Here is a 26565-nt window from a genome sequence, read left to right as displayed (position 1 = left end):
TCTCAAAATGCCACCTGTGTGCCACAATATGAAAGGATGAAAAGCATATTTCTGCATCAAAAAGTGTGTACTGTCTAATAGCCAGACCTATTAATAATAAATTACTTATTGAGGGAGCAAGTTCTCAAGTGTAACAGGGTACGGTCCTGACCCTGCACAAGCTCTGTATGGATAGACCCATGTGCAACTCATTGCAGGATGGAGGCCCAAAATGGTCATTTTAATTGTTGGACTGCATTTGAGTTATTCCAGGGATAAATTTGACCCTAATTTTGAAATGTTTAAATTTTAAAAATAATCAAGAAGCTAACTACTTTTTTTTTTTTTTTTAAAAAAAGCAGTGGCAAGGATTCTGTAACTGCTGAATACATGCATCTCCCAGTGACTGGAATACCTCCATTTGTATTTATTAAGAACATATCCCATATTATGTATATAATCTTCTGTTACCGATACGCAGTTAGGCACTAAGTTGTAGCTGTGACCATGGATGACTACCTGTCACCATGTCCTGTCTCTTTTCTATAACAATTATAAGCTCAGTACTTCAAGATAATGTGTGTCTGGTGCCACGGGTGACATAGGGCCAGATTTTGCCACCTTTCTTACACTGAGCAGCATCTTACTCTGTGAGCAGTCTGTTTGAAATCACAAAGTAAGCATTGAATGAGATAACAAGCAGCATGGATAACAGAATCATCATCTGGCCCTCGCTGTTTATTCTATTAATCAATAGGTCAAGTTTGACAGATCGATACTCATCTTAAAATCACATTGCTATGCAAAATAGGAAATGAAGCTGGGGTTAAAGTTGTGAGCAAACATCAATGATTTGTGGGGAATGAAGAGGTGAGGGTACAACTTGCATATAGTAGAGTAGCTTTTAAAAATGTTTGAAATTGAGAAAATTTAAAGTGCAGGTTACACCTAAAAAAAAAAAACAAAAAACCAACAACCCCCCTCCCCCCCCACGATTGGAAAATGTAGAAAAGCAGAGCTAAGGGATCCCTAACTACCTTAAGTTATTCTGTGATGCACTAAGGGCCAGACTTTCAAATGTACTTATGCACCATAAAGTGCAGATAGTTGCCCAGTGGGATTTTTAAAAGCCCCAGATGCCTAAGTCCCACTAATTTCAATTGGAGTTAGGTATCTAAACATTTTAGAAAACACCACTAGACACCTATCTGTATCATTAAGCACCTAGATACATTTGAAAAGCTGACCCATAGTGCCTCCTGCAAGATGCTGAGTGCTCTCAACGGAACAATGAAGCCAGGAATTGAAGGTGCTCAGTACTTCAGAGATCAAGTCCACACTCTGCTCACTTGTGCCCGACCACAGAACACCCAAAGTTATGAGACATGTGTACACCTGCACAACATACATCAGTGGGAACCACATACACTGCACCAGCATTTAAAAAAAACAATAAATGATATATAAGCATTACAAAATGGTTATTTTTGCTAGGTTGTCATGCAAATCAAATTATTCCCCATTTCCAATATAAAAAAACCATTCTATTTCAAAAACAACAAGGAGTCTGGTGGCCTGATATTTAAAAATAGACATGTTGGAATCCTAATTATAATTGAATAATGCTGAAAAGGCAGAATCAGAATGACGGTTTAACTAGAATAAAAACACACAGTGCTACTTTTTAATAAATGACTGCAGATGCACCTCAAGTTGGCCTCATGATTGCCAAAGACAAAATGCTCACCTGGTTCGAAGTAGCTTGGCACTCAGCATCCACCACATCAGCATCTAATTGGAGCAAGATGCTCATCAAGGTATAGAACAACACTGAGATAATGACCCTATTCCTGATGCCTGTTATCTCCATCATGGTACTCACAGCCTCATGGTTATTAGTACAGCAGATGGCTGAGATTTTTGACACCTGTCCCGGCAGTTTTATTTTGCTACAGCTTGCAGAAATTCAGACACAAAAGCCATTTGTCAAAAACTAATTGACAAAAGCCAAGTTGGTGAAATTGCATTTGCTGAGAATACATTTATTCCTAATAATATCAGCATTGGGGTGAAGGGAATCTCTCTCTCTGCTACAGGTAAGCACTATTTCTCCCGTTTAGATATACTGAATGGTGGAACTGAGAAACATGCTCCCACATCAATAGCAGTTTACTATTTCAAATAAATAACTTACATGCTGTTGGTAGCATATCAGTTTACGTGACAGTAGTATTCATATGCTAGATTATCATTTGTAATGGCCACTCATATTTTCAGGCTGCTGCCTTTTTGATAGTTTTGTCTGTATGCAGCAAATATGCTGTTTAACTATTTTTACGCACAATATTAGGAACCACAAAAATGGCTCAATTTTGTAGCGTTTAGACAACATTTACAATCTCTTTGGAGGTTTCTATTTTAGGCAGCTCAGATTTGATTATGGGGTTTTAGCTAGAACAAATTTCTTTTAAAATAATTAAATCCATCCATTGAAATATTCAAAGTGTAATGATTCTTATTTATTCTTTCCTGATACTTCCTTTGGGGGTATCATCTTCATCATTATTCTGATTATTTTAAGGCTAAGCTGCACTAGCTGGTCTTGCAGTATTTATACTCTGCTTATTTCTGTGCCTAGAGTCAATTTAGCAGCCAGACTCATCTGTTATTCCATGTCCTTTCCTCCACTTTCCCCTCATTACTTCTATTATCTTGCCTCTAGTTAGCATGGCTAGCAAGATAGCCACTCCTGAACCTTATTCTGACAGTTAGGATCTCATCTACATTGTCTCTACCAGGATAGATTCTCATACACATTTATGATACTTACATAAATAATTTACATAAGTATCAGATGTTATCCAAACACATACACATAGATACCTTCATTTATTATGTGTATATAATCTGGTGGCACTGCCTTAATTAAGGTTACCCAACACTTCCAATTTTAAGACCCTGTCTTCAGTTGCTTATAACTTTGTCAAACGTTAACCATTGTCTCTTTCAGGCTGACTTTTTTGGGGAAAATTTCCCCCAAATGGTTTGGCTGTTTCCAGGATTGAGGCTGGGATCAAAACAGTTGATTTGTCCATGTTTTATTCTAGTGCCTTTTCTTTGAACAGCTTTAATACTCCCAATTACAAATTGGCAGAGGTTGTCCTTTGTATCAAGCATGTGACTTTTGCCATCCACATGCAAATCCACCCAAATTTGACCAAGTTATAAAACTTTGGAAAAATTTTAGTTTGCTCATGCTCAGTGGAGACAGGCTTTAAGAGCTAAATTCCCTAAAGACTTTGTCCACAAAGGGCATACTCAAGACTAGGAAATTCCCTGCAATTGTTTCTCTGGGTTGTGCTGGGTCTGAATCTGGGCACCTGAATTGGGAGTAGGAACACTATCTTCTGTGCTCGGAGTGACCTATCCGCTGGGCCCAGGCAGTTGTAGAGAAGGCTACTTGATTTAAATCATAGGAGAAAAGACCAGTGAGGTGGGGGTATGGGCTGTATGCTCTGAGGAGAAGCCTGCGAGGGAGAGGGAAACTGGGACTGGCATCCAAGGGTGGAGACTGGGAGCCAGTGGATGGGGGTAGGAGGGAGATAAAGATAAGACGAAGAGCAGGGGTAAGAACAGGACTGTCTGGACAAGGAGACTGGGACTGAGAATTAGTGAGGCAGGAAGTGAAGGGGAAGAGGAGATCAGAAGAGGACCCAGGGTACACAGGGAAACCTGGGACTTGCTAGACCAAGAGACTAAAACAAAGAGCTGGGGAATGTTAAGGAGGGAGATCAAGCCTAAAAGCCAGTGGGACAACGGGGTCTAGGGGAACAGAGAAGGCAGATTTATGAGGAGCTAGAAGAAGGGGGAATTAGGACTGGATTGGCAAAGAGTCAGGAGACAAGGAGCTGGGGAAGAACTGGGAATGGCTAGGCAAGGAGACTGGGACTGGGGTGAACTGTAGGATGAAGGTAGCATTTGCTGTGCAAGAACACTGAATTAGTATTAGAGTTCTGATGACCCATATGAGTGACAATATGATGCCAGATAATAGAATTTGGGGGGCTGGTGGTTTTTTCCAGTTTTCTTTTTTAAAAAGCCAAGAAGTTACATACAAAAACTACTTTAAAAGAACATTAAGGTTGCAAAGTCAAGCACTCAAATGTTATGTAATGCCAGAATAGAGATGGCCTGTGCAATCTTAATTTGACTGCCTGTGCCTTATCATATGATACCGTCTTTCTACATGATCACATACTATTTTTTCCAGTGCTAGAAGAAAGAATCTTTCTAGGATTCTTCACTATTGTTATGTGACAATGTAGCGCTATTATGGCAAAGTGCTGTTCCTTTTTGCTTTCTCTAAAATGCATTACAATCCTGAGAACAACGCATATATTCTCACTCTATTAAATGACTTCTCAACTAACTCTTCCAAAGTAGAATCCACCAAACATGTCTAATTTTAACAACTCCATCATTTTCAATAAGAAGGAAAGCTGTATTCTGTTTCTTCCAATTTTATATTCTCTCCATCCACCCATTCTTTAGAACCCGAATCAAAGAAAGTAATCCCAATAATGTTGAGTTCCATAAAATCAATTTACTGCACCAAATAATAGAGATGGTTAAATAATTCATTGTGAATAAACTATCCAACAAATATATACCTTTTTTGTTTGTGAATTTTTTCATTAATAGTTCCTGATTGCTATGACTATATTAGGTATTTGTATTTGCTTATAAAATACAAGTGTTGGGTGTGAACTATTTACATGTTTGTTATTCGTCTGATATGATTGGTCACCTGCAACACCTAATATTTCTGTTCCCATTAGATGATTGCATTTTTAAAATAGTGAATAATAGCAAAAAGCCCCATGCATTTCTGGCACAAATTTTCAGATAAATAAGCATTCATGCTAGAATTTGTAAAATGTTTGGGGTTTGTGACTGTCTTAATGAATAAACCACGGTCATCCAAATACACACGAACAATGAGTAACATGACTTCATGAATAACTTTGGCATGAACTTGCTATGTTTATTTGCAAAGCATACTGACAAATCACTTTATTATTTAATTACTGTCGAGTAAAGAGAAATATGGAAAATGTCATTCTCCACATATGTAGAATTCTAACATATTTCATACTGATAGCATCTTGCAAGTTGCAGTAACAACAGTTGATGATTGTGTATACCATGAGAAAAACAATACTCCAATTAAGAAAAAGAAACTCAATAAATGTTTCAACATTATCAGTCAAACTGGGTGGAAAAATCTTTTTCCCCCAGTAAAAAGTTTTCCAAAAATGCTTTTGTCAAGATTTTCCCTGGGGAAAAAAAATCAACTTTTTGGCAATAACAAAAAAATTTTCATAACCCAAAATACTTTGATTCTGAAATGCTCATGCAGAGCCTTATGAGAATTGGACTATATTTCTCACAATGCACCCTTGTCTCTCCTTGTGGTGAGAAGAGGTGGTGCATCACTGGAGTCCAATGGTGGCAACCATCATGGGAGATAAAGTACAGCTGGGGTGGTTGGCTCATAAGGCATCTGAACTACAACTTCCATGATGTAACACAACAGCATATCTGAATCAAAACATTTTGGTTTGGGGCTGATTTTTTCCCCCACTTTTCTATTTTGATGAGAACTGAAATTTTGCATGGAAAGCAGAACCTTGTGAAAAAATTAGTTTAGTCAAAAGTCAAAACTGGAAATACAGTTTCAATGGAAAATTTTTAATGACCCAGTCCTGGTCAAAACTAGGTATGTGAATACTGTTCACATACCTAATTTTGACCAGGACTGGGTCATTAAAAATTTTCCATTGAAACTGTATTTCCAGTTTTGACTTTTGACTAAACTAATTTTTTCACAATCATTCAACACTGCATGTGACTCATGAGAGCTTTTACAATAATCGAGGATATACATGTTGGTACATAGCACAAAGGACGTACTCTTTGATATATGGAAGATCTGTTAGATAAATAGAAATTGTTGACAGTCGGGCCAAATTCTCAGTCAATAGAGTTAGACTAATTCACACCAGCTGAACAGCATGTCCTGAATTGTCAATTTGTTCCTTACATGGGTGGTTTCAGATGGATGGACAGCTGAAAGAAACTACTGGTTTCTCAGCATTCATCCTCTGAACTTGAAGCAGTGAATATTCTGATTGGCTCTATGACCACACATTCCTTCATAATATACCGAATATCAGCTTTTGTGCTCTGTCTTTTTGATCAGCGAAAACTTGCCCTCAGTGTGCTTACTGGGGCCTGAAAATGCATACAGAAATTTAACACAGGCTTGGATATTTTGATGGTCAGGGATAAAAAAAAATTGAATCCTCCTTCCCAGTCTTTTATGAACTTTTTCTTTTTCTCCTGCCTATACTGTTATCTTTACCAATTACATAGTACTGTCCATCAATTTATTAAATCATTGAAACAATTTTCAAAAACTGTTTGAGTTCATTTTTAAATAAATTGGTTATCAAGTAATATTTTAAATCTCTGTCCATGATGGAATACACTATCAGTCAGCAAGATAGCATCCCCACAATTGGGGGAAAAAATTCTTTATATCTATCCAGGCCCATATATCATGGGTCTCTAATGCCTCGGTGCAGAACATCCATAAGAGCTGGTATTTCATTATCCACTGCTTTTTGAAGAGTTTAGCTTTTATCAATTTATAGAGTACAAATTTTGGATCTTAAAGTGCATTTTTACTCTGAAAAGTGACTCTAAAAATGGCACTCAACAATTATCATATCAAATATGCTCAGGTTACAAGTACTCCCTAAATGCCAGCTCTGCAAACTCAACCTGTTATCAGAAAGCTAAGCTGAGTTCTATCTTCACACACATCACCACAAGTAATTAAGGCTCTTCAGACCAAACTGGACCCTCTGATCCACCTTTGCAACTTCATTGATTTCAAATGTTCATGAACTTCAGTGTCAGTTGTGCAAATGCACTGCTTTCAGCAGTGTAGCTGATTGAACTGGATTGTTTGTTGAATTCCAGACAGAATGCTGCTTACACTCTATATTGGCTCAGCAGTACCAACAGGAGTGAAGAGCAGTAATAAAAATATTTTTTCATAAGCAGATCTAGCCAAATGAAGAGAAAAAAAGCAACAGATTTGTACTATCTGAAGTTCATTTAAACAGTCTCTTTTCAGAGCAGAACTGCACTTTTAAACTAGGTGTAATTGACCTTAAAACTAGTCCTTTAATACAACCTAACAGTTCTAGAATCTGTATGATCCAAGAACTATTAAATGCACAGTTATATTAGCATTCCATTGAGCACAAACTTTAGTTGGGATGATATAGAGTATCTAAATTAGACATGTACTTATTGACTAAAGACTCCTTTCCTTCATGCTTTGCTATGGCAGCTGGGCTATTCACAATTTCATAGATTCATAGATACTAAGGTCAGAAGGGACCATTCTGATCATCTAGTCTGACCTCCTGCACAGTGCAGGCCACAGAATCTCACCCACCCACTCCTATGAAAAACCTCACGTATTTCTGAGCTATTGAAGTCCTTAAATCACGGTTTAAAGACTTCAAGGAGCAGAGAAGCCTCCCTCAAGTCACCCATGCCCCAGAGGAAGGCGAAAAACCTCCAGAGCCTCTCCAATCTGCCCTGGAGGAAAATTCCTTCCCGACCCCAAATATGGCGATCAACTAAACCCTGAGCATATGGGCAAGATTCACCAGCCAGATACTACAGAAAATTCTTTCCTGGCTAACTAAGATCCCATCCATCTAATATCCCATCTCAGGGGATTAGTCTTATTTACCCTGAATATTTAAAGATCAATTACTTACCAAAATCCCATTATCCCATCATACCATCTCCTCCATAAACTTATCGAGTAGAATCTTAAAACCAGATAGATCTTTTGCCCCACTGCTTCCCTTGGAAGGCTATTCCAAAACTTCACTCCTCTGATGATAGAAACCTTCGTCTAATTTCAAGTCTAAACTTCCTGGTGGCCAGTTTATACCCATTTGTTCTTGTGTCCACATTGGTGCTGAGCTGAAATAATTCCTCTCCCTCTCCTGTAATTATCCCTCTGATATATTTATAGAGAGCAATCATATCTCTCCTCAACCTTCTTTTAGTTAGGCTAAACAAGCCAAGCTCCTTAAGTCTCCTTTCATAAGACAAATTTTCCATTCCTCGGATCATCCTAGTAGCCCTTCTCTGTACCTGCTCCAGTTTGAATTCATCCTTTTTAAACATGGGAGACCAAAACTGCACACAGTATCTAGGTGAGGTCTCACCAGTGCCTTGTATAACGGTACTAAAACCTCCTTATCCCTACTGGAAATGCCTCTCCTGATGCATCCCAAAACCGCATTAGCTTTTTTCACAGCCATATCACATTGGCAGCTCATAGTCATCCTATGATCAACCAATACTCCAAGGTCCTTCTCCTCTTCCGTTACTTCTAATTGATGCGTCCCCAACTTATAACTAAAATTCTTGTTATTAATCCCTAAATGCATAACCTTACACTTCTCACTATTAAATTTCATCCTATTACTATTACTCCAGTTTACAAGGTCATCCAGATCCTCCTGTATAATAACCCGATCCTTCTCTGAATTGGCAATACCTCCCAGCTTTGTATCATCTGCCAACTTTATTAGCACACTCCCACTTTTAGTGCCAAGGTAAGTAATAAAAAGATTAAATAAGATTGGTCCCAAAACCGATCCCTGAGGAACTCCACTGGTAACCTCCCTCCAACCTGACAGTTCTCCTTTCAGTAGGACCCATTGCAGTCTCCCCTTTAACCAATTCCTTATCCACCTTCTGATGTTCATATTGATCCCCATCTTCTCCAATTTAACTAATAATTCCCCATGTGGCACAGTATCAAATGCCTTACTGAAATCTAGGTAAATTAGATCCACTGCATTTCCTTTATCTAAAAAATCTGTTACTTTTTCAAAAAAGGAGATTAGGTTGGTTTGGCACGATCTATCTTTTGTAAAACCATGTTATATTTTGTCCCATTTACCATTGACTTCAATGTCCTTAACTAATTTCTCCTTCAACATTTTTTCAAGGACCTTGCATACTACAGATATCAAACTAACTGGCCTGTAGTTACCTGGATCACTTTTTTTTCCTTTCTTAAAAATAGGAACTATATTAGCAATTCTCCAATCATTCGGTACTACTCCTGAGTTTACAGATTCATTAAAAATTCTTGCTAATGGGCTTGCAATTTCAGGTGCCAATTCCTTTAATATTTTTGGATGAAGATTATCTGGGCCCCCCGATTTAGTCCCATTAAGCTGTTTCAGTTTCGCTTCTACCTCAGATATGGTAATATCTACCTCCATATCCTCATTCCCATTTGTCATGCTACCATTATCCCTAAGATCCTCTTTAGCCTTATTAAAGACTGAAAATGAAGTATTTGTTTAGATATTGGGCAATGCCTAGATTATCTTTAACCTCCACTCCATCCTCAGTGTTAAGCGGCCCCACTTCTTCTTTCTTAGTTTTCTTGTTATTGATATGGCTATAGAACCTTTTACTATTGGTTTTAATTCCCTTTGCAAGGTCCAACTGTACTCAACTTTTAGCCTGTCTCACTTTATCCCTACATGTTCTGACCTCAATTAGGTAGCTTTCCTTGCTGATCCCTCCCATCTTCCACTCCCTGTATGCTTTCTGCTTCTTCTTAATCACCTCTCTAAGATGCTTGCTCATCCAGCTTAAAGTAATCCCAGGCCTCCTCTACCTTTAGATCCATAAATTCTTCAGTCCAATCCACTTCCGTAACTAATTTCCTTAATTTTTGAAAGTCAGCCCTTTTGAAATCAAAAACCCTAGTTGCAGATTTATTTTTGTTAATCCTTCCATTTAGTTTGAACTGAATTAGCTCATGATCACTTGAGCCAAGATTGTCCCCTACAACCATTTCTTCTATGAGGTCCTCGCTACTCACCAAAATTACATCTAAAATGGCATCCCCTCTAGTTGGTTCAGCAACTACTTGATGAAAGAATCCATCAGCTATCGCATCTAGGAAAATCTGAGCCTGATTATTATTACTAGCACTGGTTCTCCAGTCTATATCTGGGAAGTTAGTCTCCCATGATCACGCAGTTTCCATTAGTATTTATTTTATTAAAAACATTAAAAAGGGCTCTATCCATATCCAGATTAGATCCCGGAGGTCTATAGCACATCCCAAGCACTATCATAGGAGAGGCTCTACTAGTTTTGTTCCCCAATGTAATTTTTGCCCAGAAGGACTCTGTCTTATCCATTGCATCGCTTCTTATTTCTTTACATTCTACCTCATCATTGATATACAATGCTACTCCACCCCCTTTACCTTTGTTTCTGTCTTTCCTAAAGAGCACATACCCTTCAATACCTGTAGTCCAGTCATGACTACTATTCCACCATGTTTCTGTTATCCCTATAATATCTGGTTTCACTTCCTGCACCAGTAGCTCTAGTTCCTCCATTTTGTTACCTAGGCTCCTCGCATTGGTGTACAAACATCTTAATTTTTGCTGTTTGGCCTCGCTCACATTTTGTACCCTATCAGGCACAGTCATTCTACAGCCAGTATAACCTATTGGACTAGTATCCACACTGCCCTCACTCCTTATATACATTCTCCTACCCACAGCTGTATTCTTTCTTAATTCGTCTTCTTCCCTCTCAATGCTAAAATCTGGCGTGGAGATTACCTGGACATCTCCCAACCAACTCCTCCTAATTCCTAGTTTAAAGCTCTCTTTATCAGTTGTGCCAGCCTCCATCCTAGAAGTCTATTTCCTTCCCTACTCAGATGAAGTCCATCCTGAGAGAACTGTCCTCTGTCCGTGAATGCCTCCCCGTGGCCATACATCCCAAAGCCCTCCTTATAGCACCACTGCCTAAGCCATCTGTTGACAGTCATAATCTTGTCACACCTTTGTTGCCCTTCTCTAGGAACAGGCAGGATCCCACTAAAGATCACCCGAGCCTCAATTTCCTTAAGCGTCTTCCCTAGCCTAGCATAGTCTCCCTTAATACTTTCCAGCGAGAATCTAGCCGTATCATTTGTTCCCACATGAAGGATAATTAGGGGATTCTTTCCAGTTCCCTTTAGGATCCTTTTCTACCTCAGGTCTACATCCCGTATCTTAGCACCCGGAAGACAGCACACCCTTCTAGTCTCTGGATCAGCTCTAGTTACAGGCCTGTCTATTCTTCTCAATAAAGAGTCCCCTATCACATAGGCTTGCCTTTTCCTGGTGACAGTGCTATTCTCCAGTCTCTCCCCTGGTCCCTCTGGCTGCAAGTTCTTTCCATTCCTATTTTCCCTTATAACCTTCTTCAACCCTGTATCCTCCTGGGGCTCATATTTGGTTTAGTCTCCCTTGACTCTTCCGCTTTTCCTATAGGACTAGCCTCTCTTTTCTTCTTCCTTATCCTTCCACCTTCAACATGTACCTGCTGCCCCCCTTCTTCATTTTCCAACTCTGCAAACCTGTTCCTAAGCTCTATTTCTCCTTCACTAGCCCATCTTTTCCTCTGCCTGGTTCTTTTAGTCACATGCTTCCACTGACCACTTTCCTCACCCAGTCTCCCCTCAAAATTCCCCAGCCCTGCTTCCATCTGTGAGTCTGAGCTTTTCTCTTCAGATACCTCATGTCTTTGCTCCATCATCTGCTCAAACCCCTTCCTAAACTCAACGAGACTTTCCACCTGCATCTCCAAACCCGGATCTTTTCCTCCATCAGCTCCATCAGACGGCATTTCATGCAGAAAAAACTCTTGCCAGGTCCCCCCTCCAGGATCATGTATATACCACAGCTTCCACATCCAGTCATCCTCAAAGTGTCTTTCACTACAGGAGTCACTCCTACAGCTGCCTCTGTATTTGTCATCGCCTTCCCACCTAAATCCTGTTAATCTGGGAAACACAAGTCACACCAAAAAGACCATCCCCCCCTCCCCCAGCAAAAGCAAACACCAAACAAATACAATACAAACTCCCACTCAAACTCCCCTGTTTGCTAGCTCCTGTGCCACTGCCTGACTGGCTGGCTACCTTTATATGCCCTCTAGTCAGAAGCCGCACCCCCTAATCAGGGCTCAGCTGCTCTCCCAGCACAAAGCCCCTACACACACACACACATATACAAATACTAAAAATGCAAAACCAAGTACAACTACCTTCTCCTCCAACAGAACTCCCACTCAAACTCCCCTGTTTACAGCTCTGTTTGCTAGCTCCTGTGCCACTGCAGCTGTCTGATTAAATTTGGTTATTTAGTTGTTATTGCTTATGAGCCATCTATTGGAATGGGCTTTCATGTGCTCTGTAGTCTGGGATGATAATCTCCTCGCCCCTATGTTCCTTTACCTGAAAGTGCTAATTTAGTTCACTAAGAACTGTGAAAAATGCACAGAACTGGAATGTTATGTGGCTATTTTCATTGTCCTGAATGTAGAGGATACTATTACAAAATATTTTTAATGCACCAAGTAAATAATTAGTAATAATTATACTAGTATGATAAAATAAGAAGTAATTTGTACCTGGTATAGGAAAAAAATATTTTCCTCACCTTATTAGCTGTAGCAAGACATAGCTATCAAACGAATCCATTTTGAAAAATGTATCAACTAGTTGTGATATGTGAACAGAATGCTATATAGGAATGCTGGAGAAGGCCAAAGATAATTCATGTAAAAGGAGCCTTCTCACTGTCTGAACTGGACGCTCATCATGGTAGTCCCACCCTCGCCTTCATTTGGCAACCTTTAAAAAGTATAAAAATCTGATTTGTACTTAGTTTTTATTTTCTGTTCTCAGTTCTTTGTATATTATCAAAATGAATTTATTTTACCAGTGGTGAAACAAGACAACTGATTTGATGTATAAGAACAAAAGTCAGCAAAATATTGGGAAGGGCGTAGAAGATCATGCAGCATTTACTTCTGACAAGAAGAATGACTTTAATGTCCCTAAGACACCCTCCTCACATTTCTTTCTACAGAGGCCCATTAATCAATGTGAGTCACTTATGTGGCAATAGTTGTCATCCCTTCTGGTTGTTATATTGCTGTAGAGAGGATCTAACACCACTTCATCCAGAATTGACAACTTGAGCTGAACTCAGAACACATTTTCTATGTCAGTTACCAGAAGCTGAATGATTGAGATCTATCTACTGCATGGGTACTTCTTTCTCTTTAGGTTGGGTTAACTATTTACAATAAGCTGTTTTGTGTTTATGTAGCCCCCTTTACTCTTTGCAAGATGGATATGATTTTTTAGAAATGTGTTTAGTGTTCTAAATTCTTCTTACAAATATCTCATAGAAAAATGCCCATAGATTGTACATGAATGAACCATTTACTGTAACTATTCCTTCCACTGTTCAGTATTCACACTTGGAGTTGTTAAGTTCCCTAAGTCACATCTATTTAGGTATTTATATGGCTCCACTCCCATTTGCATAGTGTTTGAGCACATCACAAACAAGTGGATTTATTCCCATACCACCTCCATTTTACAATTGGGAAACTGAGGCTGAGAAAGTTCAGTGACTTGTCAAGGTTACACAGGAAGGCAGTGACATAGCCTGCAATGAAACCTAGGTCTGCTGAGTGCCAGTCCAGTGCCTGAACATAAGATCAGCTGCCCTCTTATGGTATTATTTCTGTTTTCTGACTGAATGACCTAAATTTAGTAAACAAGGGGACAATCTGAACCATGCTGTGACCAAATACGCCCCTATATTCACACCCTACACACAATTGTAATAACCTTTTTACAAAAATATACCTTGAGGTATCATTTGGAAACTAATTACTTGCTGCTCAATAATATAATGGTGAAATATATGTAGCAACGTTATCTGTAAAGTTATGAATTCCCCTTGTATGATGTTGGTAGCACATATTCAAAACCACGTAGCTCCAGTTAGGCAGGGCTGGTTAAGCAAGTTAATCTTAAACAAAGGACTGTGTGTGTACCTCAATTTGTTTATAAATAGTAAACAAGGTCATTGAGACAGCAAGAGGGAGATAAGGACTGCATTTCAGTATACACAGGGGAGAAGAAAGAGCATGGGGCCACCTTTACCCTCAGACTCAATGGCACCTTCTTTTGCCACTTCAAAGGCAGACTGGACTATAAAAGTGAGGGGCAAAACCACCACTGTTGGACTTTAAGGGCAGATCCTGACTTGAGAATTTGATCAGCTATGTTCTGGGAACATGTGGTAAGAATTTTACCTTGAACCAAGTCTAGTTTGTTAAGTTTTAGCACTAGAAAGCATTTTCTTTATTTATCTTGTAACCATTTCTGATTCTAATGCCTTGTACACACTTAAAATCTCTTTGAGGTTAAATAAACTTATTTTATTCTTCAATCAAAACTAATCCATTGCTGTGTTCAATTGGAATTACCAAACAATTCAGTTTAAAATTGCAAACTGTTGTACACTGACCTCTTACAGGAGCAATGGAACTCTAATATCTGACCTATCCATGATAGGCAGGACAGCACAGAGCACATATTTTTGGAAAATTTGGGACTGGAAGTGTGTTCGGGTCACCCTGCAAGTAGTAAACAGATGCTTAGTATGCAACCTGCATGAGGGCAGGCTGTTTGTGAGTAGCTCAGGTGGGATCTACAGCAGCAAAACGTTGTGAGGCACCCAAATTTGCAGGGCAGGTGGTAACTCACTAGTCTGGATTGCACCCCCAAATGTGATACAGGCAAAGATTCAGATTTTTTTTCATCTGAACTCACTCTTTGCTTTATGAAGCTGAGGAGGGAGTATCCTTCTCATTTCATTAATAGTTCTTCCTTAAGGGCTGGCACTGAATTCTTATGTGTTTGTGCAGCGCCTAGAACAATGGGGCTCTGATTCTGACTATGGCACTACCATGCAGACGCCCTAAAAACATGGAATAATTTTGGAGCAGTTCTTCATGCTATTCTCTAAACTCTGTCCTCAGATGACATCACGTTACTTAGCCCTGCACTTACATAAGGGGGCAAGACCGTGAAAATTGATTTTTTTTTTTTCCTGATGAAAGAGTAGGTGAACAATGCAGCGATGCTGAACATGGGTCATATTTAAAACACATACCCATATAAAGACAGTATTTAAAATACAATAAGAGGAAATAGTTTGGCATATCTAATAATTGAAATTTTCTACAGCACTGCCCTTAGTAATCCTGGCATCCCAGACAAGTCTGATTAACATTTACTTATTTTAAAACCCTAGTTATTTACATTCAGAATGCACACTGCCTTGCTCCAGCAAAAGACACCTGCCTGTTCACCATGCATTATTCGATGCATGCTACTGAATCCTTCTAATCTTTTCTCTAATTAGCCATAGGAGTTTTTAAAGAGGTCTCTTTAGTATTTCATCTGTGTGGATGTGCAATGGACACTGAAGGTAAACTTCCCCTTTCTGATCTTCACACAGACCAGTGGCAGAAACAGAGAGAATTACAAACAAATGAGGGGGAAAAGGACAAATCAAATATAGACACTTTTTCTGCTTGCTGATAGAGGGTGGGCTGGCACAAAAAATGCTCTGGGACCAGGCCTGAAAGAATACATCTGATAGATATCTTGGGAATGTTCCAACTTGAAGGGCATGGCTACACTTGCAGATGTAGAGCACTTTGAATTAAACCAGCCTTCGTAGAGTGCAGTAGGGACAGGGCTGCAGTCTTTCCACACTGACAAGCGCGCTGGCATGGCCACATTAGCAGCTCTTGCAATGGCCACAGAGAGCAGTGCATTGTGGTAGCTATCCCAGCATGCAAGTGGCTGCAACATGCTTTTCAAATGCGGGGGTGGGTGGGGTGGAGTGTGGCAGGGATTGTGTTGGGTGTATGTGGGGGGGGAGAGAGTGGGTTTTTGGGGGGCTGAGAGCATGTCAGCATGCTGTCTTGTAAGTTCAGACAGCAGCAGACCCCTCTTCCTCTCCCTCCCTGCCTCTCTCACAGCATTCCACAGTAATGGTTGCTTTGTCTCGGAGCAGATAAGCATGCCAGATGTCAGAAACGGAGCTTTCAAAGGGCATATCTGTATTCCGACAGCGAGTTCATGACAATGAGAGAAGTCAAGGCCACTTGACTTAAGGGGATTATGGGACTTTCTGAAGGCTGATCAGAGCACAGTAACGCAACACCTCGTTCACACTGACGCCCGGGTGTTTCAGCCAAGACGCAACAAGCGTTAATCTTCTCGCTGAGGTGGAGTACCAGGAGCGCTCTACGTGCCTTGCCAGTGTGGACAGGTAGTGAGCTAGGGTGCCCAGGGCTGATTTAATGCACTCTAACTCGCAAGTGTAGCCAAGCCCTGAGTTACACTGAAACCAGTCTTTAATTTGGATCACAGTCAGGCCCACTTTTATTGATTAGTTGTGCAAACTGTTTGCAAGTAAACCTAACTCCTATTGGCTCTCAAACACCTGTCCATGGAGCCTGGTGTCCTGGTGATTGACAGAATTAAGCATTTTGAAAACTAAGTTCTCTGTTAGGAAAAGAAATGTTTCATGAAGGGATATTTGTCTTATGAAGTGATGTGCACATGACAAATTTGCAGGCTACTGCTGTATTAAATAGGAGTGTGTGTAGAAGAGGAAACTGACTGATAATGTTCACGTTTTTTGAAAATGAGGTCACATATTTAGCTCCCTAAATAAGGATTCAAAAATAAAAGATTTTTAAAAATAGGAGCCCTGAAGTTAGTCCATTATTTAAGCACCTAAGGTTTGGATTGTCAAATGCACCTACACTGAGGATTAGAGCTGGGTGAGAGCAGCCCTTGAAGCGAGGTGGCCTAGGAGTCTCAAAACCCTGCATAGCACAGCTATAGATGAATGAAATTGACATGTTTCTTTACAGTTTCACCACTACTACATAGATGACAAGATCATGTCAATTTCACTCAGCAGCTGCTCCTCTCAGGGACCATATTTTGTTTCATAAGCCCCATGTGTCAGTGTTTAAATTATTTCAAAATTTCTGGTTCATGAGAAACTGAAAAAAACTGGTTTTGGTCTGAACTGGACCAAGTCCAAATTTCAAATATTGAAATGTCCTGCAAACCAGAAATCCCAAGTTTCAGTCAGAGTGCATAATATTCCAAATGATCTTTGGGCACTAGTGTGCTCTCTATAGGAATGCTGCAGCCAGCAGAAATTAATCTGTACTAAATTACATCATGGGCCATTTTGTACCTGTTAACCCCAAGACCACAGGGCAGAAAGGTGGCTTAAAGACATCACATGACAGGATTTTGTTGCCATGCTTTGAAATTTTATTTTTGATTTTAGGTTACAGTTCCATTTTTCTCATGCATGTTTTGGTTATGTAAAAAAGCTAGGCTACAGAAAATATTAGAAAAAAGCTAAGTAAAGATGTGTGTGTTTGTTTTAAGAAAGAGAGTTTAGAATATGTCACTTTTTGGGCACATTCCTCTGCTAATCAGAGGTTCTGCCAAATGGAGCTTCTACCAGATGCAACTTGAAAGAAGCAGTATGTTAAATTCACAAAGGATGTAAATGGAGGTACAAGTTATATGGTAGCAACTGTGTAAATCTGTGTAACACACAAGGTAACGGAGAGAAGGACAGGGTTGTAGCCTAAAGTCAGCCAACTGCAAGAGACTATAAGTAGGAGGATGGGCACCTTCTCTTATATTCTCCTATTGGTTCCTTTTCTTGCTACGGCTCTATGCTTTTACTCCCTCAACATGTAAATGGACTCACCTGGCATTCAGTTACACAAACCTTCTGAGCTATAGTCCTCTCTCATTTGCACCACTGTAAATGTGGGGTAACTCTTAGACTTGGCTGTTGCTTTGGTTTAACACTGGTGTGACTAAGTAGAAGTTGGTCCAATCTCTTAATGGTTATTTCAGGGTATTAGTTCCAAACCTGGTGTAAGGGGAAACAATTTCATTGACTTTAATGGACTTGCACTTAATGTTACCAAGTCTGAATTTGTCTCTTAAGTCTTCTCCCAAGTAAACTATACTACCAACAAACTGCATGTCCTAGAGCAAAATACACATACCACTACTTGGGTACCTATCTCCCATGGTTTGTGAGGCTTAATTTATTTTAGAAAGTGCTTTGATATCTCTGGCTATAAGTGCTTATTAAAAATTAACATGCAGCTGCTTACCCTACAGAAATGTCCTATATCATAGGGTAAATATCAACAATGCTTCATTAACAAGACCTTTACCCTGGGACTTGGCAAATAGTTCGATCACTGAATTTAAACATGATTCATAATTTATAAATGTGTTTGTTTCTGTTTAAGAAACACAAACTTCCCCCTGCCCTCGCTCTATGTGGAGAACATTTGGATTAGCTCATCAAACAGTGCTTCTTGCAGACATATTTCATTTGGATCACATCAAGTTATGATAATGACTTTTAAGGATAGAAAAATACCCTTATTTGCAATGCCTTTAATGAAAAAAATTGTGGGCAATGAGCTTAGGGAGGAATTGGCAAAGTGCCCCCCAGTCTTCATTAACCTTTAGAAATTGGGTGACAAGGGTTTAATGGCACTTGAGGAAAAACGTTAATCTACTTATTCTGGCTCAGTACAGAATACTGAAAACTGCCTCCTTCTAGCATATTCGAATTGTTTCTTGCTAACGTTTGAGACTGCCTATTAACGCATCTCCACTTTATTTTTAAATAATTCTGGATATTTGTATTAATTTTAGGGAACAAGGTTTCAGTTTCTTTTAAATTTATCTACAGCCTCATGATGGGCCTTCCAACCCACAACTTGGAATTCTCTACATGAACCTCTAAACACTGTAATCTGAGGTATTTAAAAGCTGAATTATAATCATTAGTTCATTAGTGTACTTGCTTTGGCAACATCTCTGCTTTATGTGGGTTTGGCTTGGCAGAAGTATGCTCTTGCATTGTTATTGTACAGTGTTTATGGAACATTGATAGACGTTTTGCTGGCCAATAACAAGATGCTTATTTAAATGAAATGTTAAAGTCTCAGTGAGTCACTGCCTAACTAAATATTACATATCACATGGAATAGCTTGTATAGGTGTCTGAAACAAAAACTCTCAATAAATTGACGTGCATAGCCGGAGGTGAAAGTAAGCTGGTATAGCCCAGAGCCCTTTAAATCCCCACCTGAGCCCTGCTGCCTGAATCCGGGGTACTGGTGGTGGGGCTCTGGCGGGGATTTAAAGGGCCCAGGGCCTTTAAATCCCCACTGGAGCCCTGCTGCCGAAGCCCTGGGGTAGCGGCGGTGGGGCTCCAGAATGGATTTAAAGGGCTGGGGTGGTAGTGGCGGCTGGAGCCCTGGGGCCCTTTAAATCCTCAATGGAGCCCGGCTGCCACTACCTCAGGGCTCCGGCAGCAGGGCTCAGAGGGGGATTTAAAGGGCTCGGGGCTCTCCTACCACAGCAGAGCCCCAGGCCCTTTAAAGCTCTGTCAGAGCCCAAAGCCCCGGGATAGCATGACAGCTGGGAGCTCCCAGGGCTCCTCAATGATTTAAAGGGCCCGGGGCTCTGGTGTGATAATGGCAGCTGGAGCCCTGGGCCCTTTAAATCACCCCCAAGCCCCGGGGTTCCCAGCTGCCTCTGCAGCTGGTAGCTCGGGGGTGATTTAAAGGGCCCCGGGCTCCCAACCGTCACTATCACAGCTGGAGCCCTGGCCCTTTAAATCAAGATTTAAAGGGCCTGGGGATTTAAAGCCCTGCCTCTTCCAGTTAAGGTCACGCCTCTTCTGGTTGAGGCCACGCCCCCTGCTCAGGACTCCGGCGTACTGGTAAGTCCTCTAACTTACTTTCACCCCTGTGCATAGCAAAAGTCATCTATCTGCAATTGTGAAAAAAGGGCTATTTTTACGTAGTGAGTGTTGCGAATAGAAGATGGAGCAGCCCAGAGTGTACTCTTATTTATGTGGCTTCTTCCTTTCCTCTAAAATGTAGTATCTGGCCCAAGAGTTCCATCTGATACATTTTAAGTAAGTATAATTTTCAAGTGAGTTATGAAAAAGCCCTTTTCTAAGCTTACTGGATCCCTCGGTGGTGCTGAACCATTACTGAAGAGCCAGAAGATGCTCACCAAAAATTCTATCTACATTTGGAAACCTGCTTTGGGAACACTTGTTACACAATGCAGTTTCCTTCAGTTGCAAGGTCTCTTTCCGGAACACTACACATGCTCAGTGCCCATATATTTAAGCAGTTTCCTTCCCATAACCAGAGATATTACTATAGCTCTATTATCTACTTTCATTTGAAATCAGCTGTTGATCATAGATTTAGAGGTTGCAATTAAATTCTGTCCTGCTTCCAGTGGTGTTGGAACTAGGGGCATTGGAGGTGCTCACGTAGCCCCTGGCTTGAAGTAGTAATAACAAACACCAAATACGTGGTTTCCATGAGAAGCACCCCCACTCTAAAAACTGTTCCAGCATCCCTGCCTGCTTCGCTGTCCCTTTCTGCTGTTTTGGAATGGGTTAGTAGGTCTGTCACTTAGACAATAAGATAAATAATAATGATTGTAGTTGAAGGTCATCCCACCCTCACAGCAACATCTACTAAAAAGCTGACCAATATCTGTTGGACAGAAACCATAAATTCTCTATGGGAAAATAACTGAACCACCAAGCAGAGGAACACAAATATAAAATACATTGCCATTAATTCCTTTTTCCCATTTCCAAAGTTCACAATCTGCTGGGAGAGCTTTGTTAGAATGATGTATGTATTTAATTTAATCCAAATAGGCAATACAACAAGCTCCAAAATGTTAAGCATACTATACCTATTATAAGCCCACAAATTAGTTGTGATCCACAGTATGACCTCACACTTTCCAGATGATGGGGAGTTTCTATTACTCTACAGTTTATTATTTTCTGTCCCTGTATCATCTTAATTCACACGGAGCTACATATGTCTTCATTATGGCACAGGAAGAATAGAGCACCTTGCTTCTCTATCTTGTTGGCAGTTTCATCAGCTCTCCCCTCCCCCACCCAAATAATGTGCGCTTCCAGACAGGCAGAAATTGGAGATCAATGTGGGAAATAACAAGGCTCTATTACTGCTGTAAAACTTTTCTTCTCAAGTCCTTGAGTTGCTTTTTCCTCTTGAGCTGCTAGATTTGTTGTGTGAAGAGATATTTATGGATATCATTATTGTACTCTTATAATTGGATAAACTGAGAAGATATAATCCATTAAACTCCCAGGACACACTGCTAAAAGCACTAACATTTTACAGCTTCTCCTGCTACAGATACCTATACCAGTCTCATAGCTAGAAGCAAACAAAGGTCCAGATTCTGCCCTCTCTGTTATGTAGAGTAGTGACTTTTTCTACAAGCAGTCCTACTACAATTAGTGGGACTACCCATGGCATAAGGCACTGCACAGTGGACACAAAAGTGGCAGAAGCTGGCTCTAAAATAGTGTCTAGGCAGCCAGAATCAGTGTGTAATAAGTAGAGCTGAGTAAACAATGGATTGTTTCATTTACTGACCACGTTTACTTCCGTTTTGTTTTGGGTCCAATCAAAATTTTTTCCAAAATTTTTGGAGACTCAAGCAAGTTACAAGTGGGGTCAAAATTAAATTTTTTGTTTTGACCTGAGTTGAGTTTTTTATTTTCATTTCGGCATTTTAACAAAAGCAAAGGAGGACTAGAGTTACAAAATTCCTGTGTACATGTATGCGTGTCTGCATGCGGGATGGGGAGGGGTTAGGATACTCTCCTGGGATATAGGAGTGGCAATTCATAGTCATTCACAATGACAATCAATAGCCACCGGGTGGGGCGGGGAAGAGAGAATGTATCTATAGACTGGCTGTTAGGGTATTCACTTAGGATGGAGAAACCCAAGTTCAAGTCCCTGCACCAGTGACTAATTATTAATACAAAGTGCAACAGCTTCAACAGAAGAGATTGAGAAAGACTCACACCAGAATATCCCATAGCCCACTGACAGGAGCACTCTCCTGCAATATAGGAGATCCAAGTTTAAATGACTTCTCCACATACTTCAAGCAGAAGGGGAAACTGATCTGATGTCTCCAACATCCCAGGACAGTATCCTAATCGCTTGTGGTCATCCTTCCTCTCTGGCATTTTGTGAATCTTTTCCTTCTTTGTATTTGTTAAAATGCCAGAAATCAATATAACCAGATTTTTAAAAGGTATTTAGGAATCTAACTCCTAAATTTAAATTTAAATCTTGCCCCTAAAACCTTACAATACTAAAACAAACTCTCATATTTGATATTTTAGCTTTGCTGGCATTTAACAGATGAGCCACCTGTGGAGAATAAAAAGCCACATCTCAGTGAAATGGAGGCAAGAAGAGGCAGTGAAATCCTCATAAGCAATAAATTATTATGGAATCCCGTATGACATCTATCACCAACCTCAATGGGTGCAAGAGAAAGCACAAAATGGTTATTCCTTTTTCAGATTATCTGTAGTACTAAACAGACGGTTAGTCTCCACTAGATTTTTTTTATATTAAAAGCCAGCCAAGATCTATAACCTGTAAAAGCAATTTTCAGAAAAAACAGAAGTTCTGAGATGTGAGTAATTAGATATTTATGGACAAAGCCATGGACAAACACCCATAGTTATTTAATCACTGGAAAACTGATAACTTAGAAACCATTGATATCATAAAACTGTAAAGAAATGTCAAAACCTTACAATTTGAACTATTAAAAAGATTTAAACTAATGAGCAACATTTTCTTTTTTCCCCAGAGACCTGCTAATTATTCATTTCACTAAATACCATAAATATGCAGCTGTGTTTCCATAAACAGAAACACACAGGTTTTCTGTAACCACCTATTAAGTCTCTGATACTGCTGTTTGACACTTGCAGGCTCTGCTTCCTTTAGATTGTAACACATTTGGTCAATCTAATTCTGTACATTACTTGACAAGTTGATCTACATCAGGTGTGCTCCTGCTCTTGTGAACGCATCACAGAATTCATAGATTTTTAAAGTCAAAAGGGACTACTGTGATCATAGAATCATAGGCCTGGAAGTGACCTCGTGAGGTCATATAGTCTAATCCCCTGCACTTATTGCAGGACTAAATATTATCTAGACCATCCCGACAGGTCTTTGTCTAACCTGCTCTTTAAAATCTCCAATGATGGAGATTCCACAGCCTCCCTAGGCAATTTATTCTAGTACTTAACCACCATGACAGTTAGGAAGTTTTTCCTAATGTCCTGCCTAAACCTCCCTTGCTGCAATTGATGCCCATTACTTCTTGTGTTATCCTCAGTGGTGAAGAAGAAGAATTTCTCTCCCTCCTCCTTGGAGCAATCTTTTATGTACTTGAAAGTACATCCTCTAGTCTGTCCTCCTGTATTACACAGGCCATAAGCCTTCCCTGAATTAATTCCTTTAGGAAAGAATCCAATCCTGATTTAAAAGTTGCCAGTGATGGAGAATCCACCACAACCCATAGTAAATTATTTCAATGGTTAATTACCCTCATTGTTAAAAACATATGTTCTATTTGCAGTCTGATTTTCTCTAACTTCAGCTTTCAGTCACTGAATCTTGTTATGCTTTTCTCTAATGTGATCCAGTCACCCCCTTTAACCTTCTCTTTGTTAAACTAAATTGAACGAGCACCTTGAGTCTATCGCTATAAGGCATGTTTTCTAATTTTTTAATAACTCTTATGGCTCTTCTCTAAATCCTCTCTTTTATCAGCATCCTTCATGAGTTCAGGATGACAGAACTAACACAGTACTCCAGTAGCAGTCACATAATGCCAAACACAGAGCTAATATAACATCTCTACTTCTACTCAATGATACCCTGATCATATCTCCAAGGATCACACTGGCTCTTTTGGTCACAGCTTCACACTGGGAGCTCACATTCAGCTAATTATCCATCATGGTCCCTAAGTCTTTTTCAGAGTCAATGACAGATTCCCCCTTCTTGTAAGTATGGCTTGCATTCTTTGCTCCTGGATGTATACATGTACACTTGGTCAAATTAAAATACATATTGTTTGCTTGCGCCCAGCTTACCAAGCGATCCAGAACACTCTGTATCAGTGACCTGCCCTCTTCATTAATTTATCACTCTCCCAATCTTTATGAAACTTTTTGTGTGATGATTTTGTTTTCTTCCATGTCATTGATCAAAATGTTAAATAATAGAGCCCAAAACCAACTCCTTCTGGGACCCCATTACAAACACACCCACTCAATGATGTTTCCCCATTTACAGTTATATGTTGAACCATAGGGTTAGACGGAACCACAAGAGTCATCTTCTCTAACCCCTTGCCAAGATACAGGATTTGTTGTGTCTAAACCAGTGGTCTAAACCATCCAAGACAGATGAGACTCACCATTTAGCCAATTTTCCACCCATTTACTTTGTGCCATGTTAGTTTAGTATCATTTAGTTTTTTAATTAAAATGTTGTGCAGGGTCAATTCAAATGCCTTACAGAAGTCTAAGTATATTACATCAACACTATTATCATTGTCAACCAAACTTGTAATCTCATCAAAAATATATCAACTTAGTTTGACAGGATCTATTTTCCATAAATCCACTGCTTTCCAGGATCCATCTCCCATTCCGTAAATATGGCTTGCATTCTTTGTTCCTATGACATTGCCTTTGAAACACCTTTCATTTGAATGAGCCCAGTTTATCAAGCAAGGCATATCACATATTCCTTTGGCAGCCACAAATGCTCAGGAAACTTATGCTTTCCTTTATCCTACTCTGGCACACTCAGTCAGCTGGTGTGAGACCAGGTGTAAAGGACATATTGTTCTATTATAGTGACCATCAACAAAAAGAACAGCATTTGGCAATAGGAAATGCCAGAGGTATCTGATACACATGCTTATTCCCTTCACTTATAATAGGAAATAATTGTATTAATTGTTGGTAAATAATAGGAAGCACTAACACAACTAAATTTATATATTATAGCTCATTCCCAATTTAGCTATCAAGGTAAAGCAGGTGCTTGCTTTGTATAGATATTTTAGGGTTCCTACCTGGTGCAGAAGACATTACTGTCTCAGAGGGCAGGCTCCTCACAGATGGAATTACAGTACTGTGCAATTTGCCCCCCTACTGAGACTAACCTACCATGTGTGAGATCCTGTATCATAATACAAATTTAAGAACATATATAGCGGGAAAAGATCTATTAGGTTACCTTTTTCCATCCCCTGCCAATAAAGGATTAGTAAAAATTTGGATGGTCTTGGCCAAAAAAGGAACTTTGCTCTGCATTTTCCTTCTTGAGCTGACAAAGGTAGGGCACAGGCAGAAGGGTCAAACATCTACCCAGTCAGTGAATTAATGCGCCATATGCAAATTTCACAAAGTCTAACTTTTAATCTTAAAAAAAAGAAAAAATAGTGGGTTCTATGCTTTTGGCATAACGCTGTTTCTGTTGGTAAAATTTCTGTGGATATCAATGAAAGCAAAATTATTGGAAAATCTCATCCTAAATGCCTAATCCTCGTACTGATAATCTTCTAAACATGAACTGAGTGTAACCAGTGCAGCACAGCTTCTTGAATCTGCAGACAGCCTGAAATAACTACAAAAAGAAAAGGAGTACTTGTGGCACCTTAGAGACTAACAAATTTATTTGAGCATAAGCTTTCGTGAGCTACAGCTCACTTCATCGGAGGCATTTGGCATCAATTTATTTGAACTGAACATCTTTTCAAGAGATATATTCACAATGAAATACCTTTGTTCCACATGACTATTCACAGACTAAGTAAAGATACAGTGGATAGGGTACAATGGGTTTCTAGACATCAGTGTGACTTTGGATTTCTAACATCTTTCATTCAAAGATCTCAAAAAATATTTTAGAAATATTTATTTTAATATATTTTATATCTGTGAAAGATATGAAGGTATATACAGTGAACATTTCACCCACCACTGAAACATAGCTATATCAAAGCATAGTATAAAATAACAAATATACAGATCTTGTATTGTTTAAAATTTTGCTTGCTTAAGGGATATGTTGTTCCTTGTTTTCAGGTTAAATCAATACTGCTGGACAGAGGCATTATACCTGCAAGTTGACTAGGCAGCAGATTTCTGGGTGTGGCAGAGGAGGATGGTGGGGCTTCCCGGGGGCTCCAAGAAGCAGAAAGCAGACCCCAATTGGGGAAGCACTGCCAGTCCCTCCCCAGCTGCTTCCTGCCATGGCTAAGATATCTGCTATGGCTCAGGACTGCTCCTGGTGGCACCTAAATGGGCTGGGGCTTTGGCTAAAATTGCAGTGAACTTCCACTCCATGCCTAGGCCCCCTGGGCCCTGCTGCCTAGGAAGCCCCTGCCTCCTCTTCAAATCCTCCGTGTCCAGGCTCTGGAGGCACTGCCACCACATGGACTATGAACCCAACACTGAAAAACTCATCTGGAAATGTGTGGAGGTTGTGAGGTGGGATGGGGCAGTGGTGCAGAAGGCCAGATATGGAGTGCAGGAT

At 39.9% G+C, this 26565-nt stretch overlaps 2 long non-coding RNA genes across 2 annotated transcripts in view; one reads left to right on the top strand and one right to left on the bottom strand.

The window, feature by feature from the left end:
• The window catches only part of LOC122459989, a 65376-nt gene that overhangs the window by 9002 nt on the left and 29809 nt on the right, over window positions 1-26565 (bottom strand). The gene's annotated exons all lie outside the window — the stretch shown is intronic.
• On the top strand, window positions 1978-22626 carry LOC122459990. The gene is made up of 3 exons (XR_006280994.1): window positions 1978-2075; window positions 18804-18872; window positions 22329-22626. It is a non-coding gene; the product is annotated as an uncharacterized LOC122459990 (long non-coding RNA).

Source organism: Dermochelys coriacea, chromosome 4 (assembly GCF_009764565.3).
Source record: "Dermochelys coriacea isolate rDerCor1 chromosome 4, rDerCor1.pri.v4, whole genome shotgun sequence".
In the NCBI taxonomy this organism is placed as follows: domain Eukaryota; kingdom Metazoa; phylum Chordata; order Testudines; family Dermochelyidae; genus Dermochelys; species Dermochelys coriacea.
Note: the sequence above shows the minus strand (reverse complement) of the source record. Positions and strands in the feature narration are given on the sequence as shown.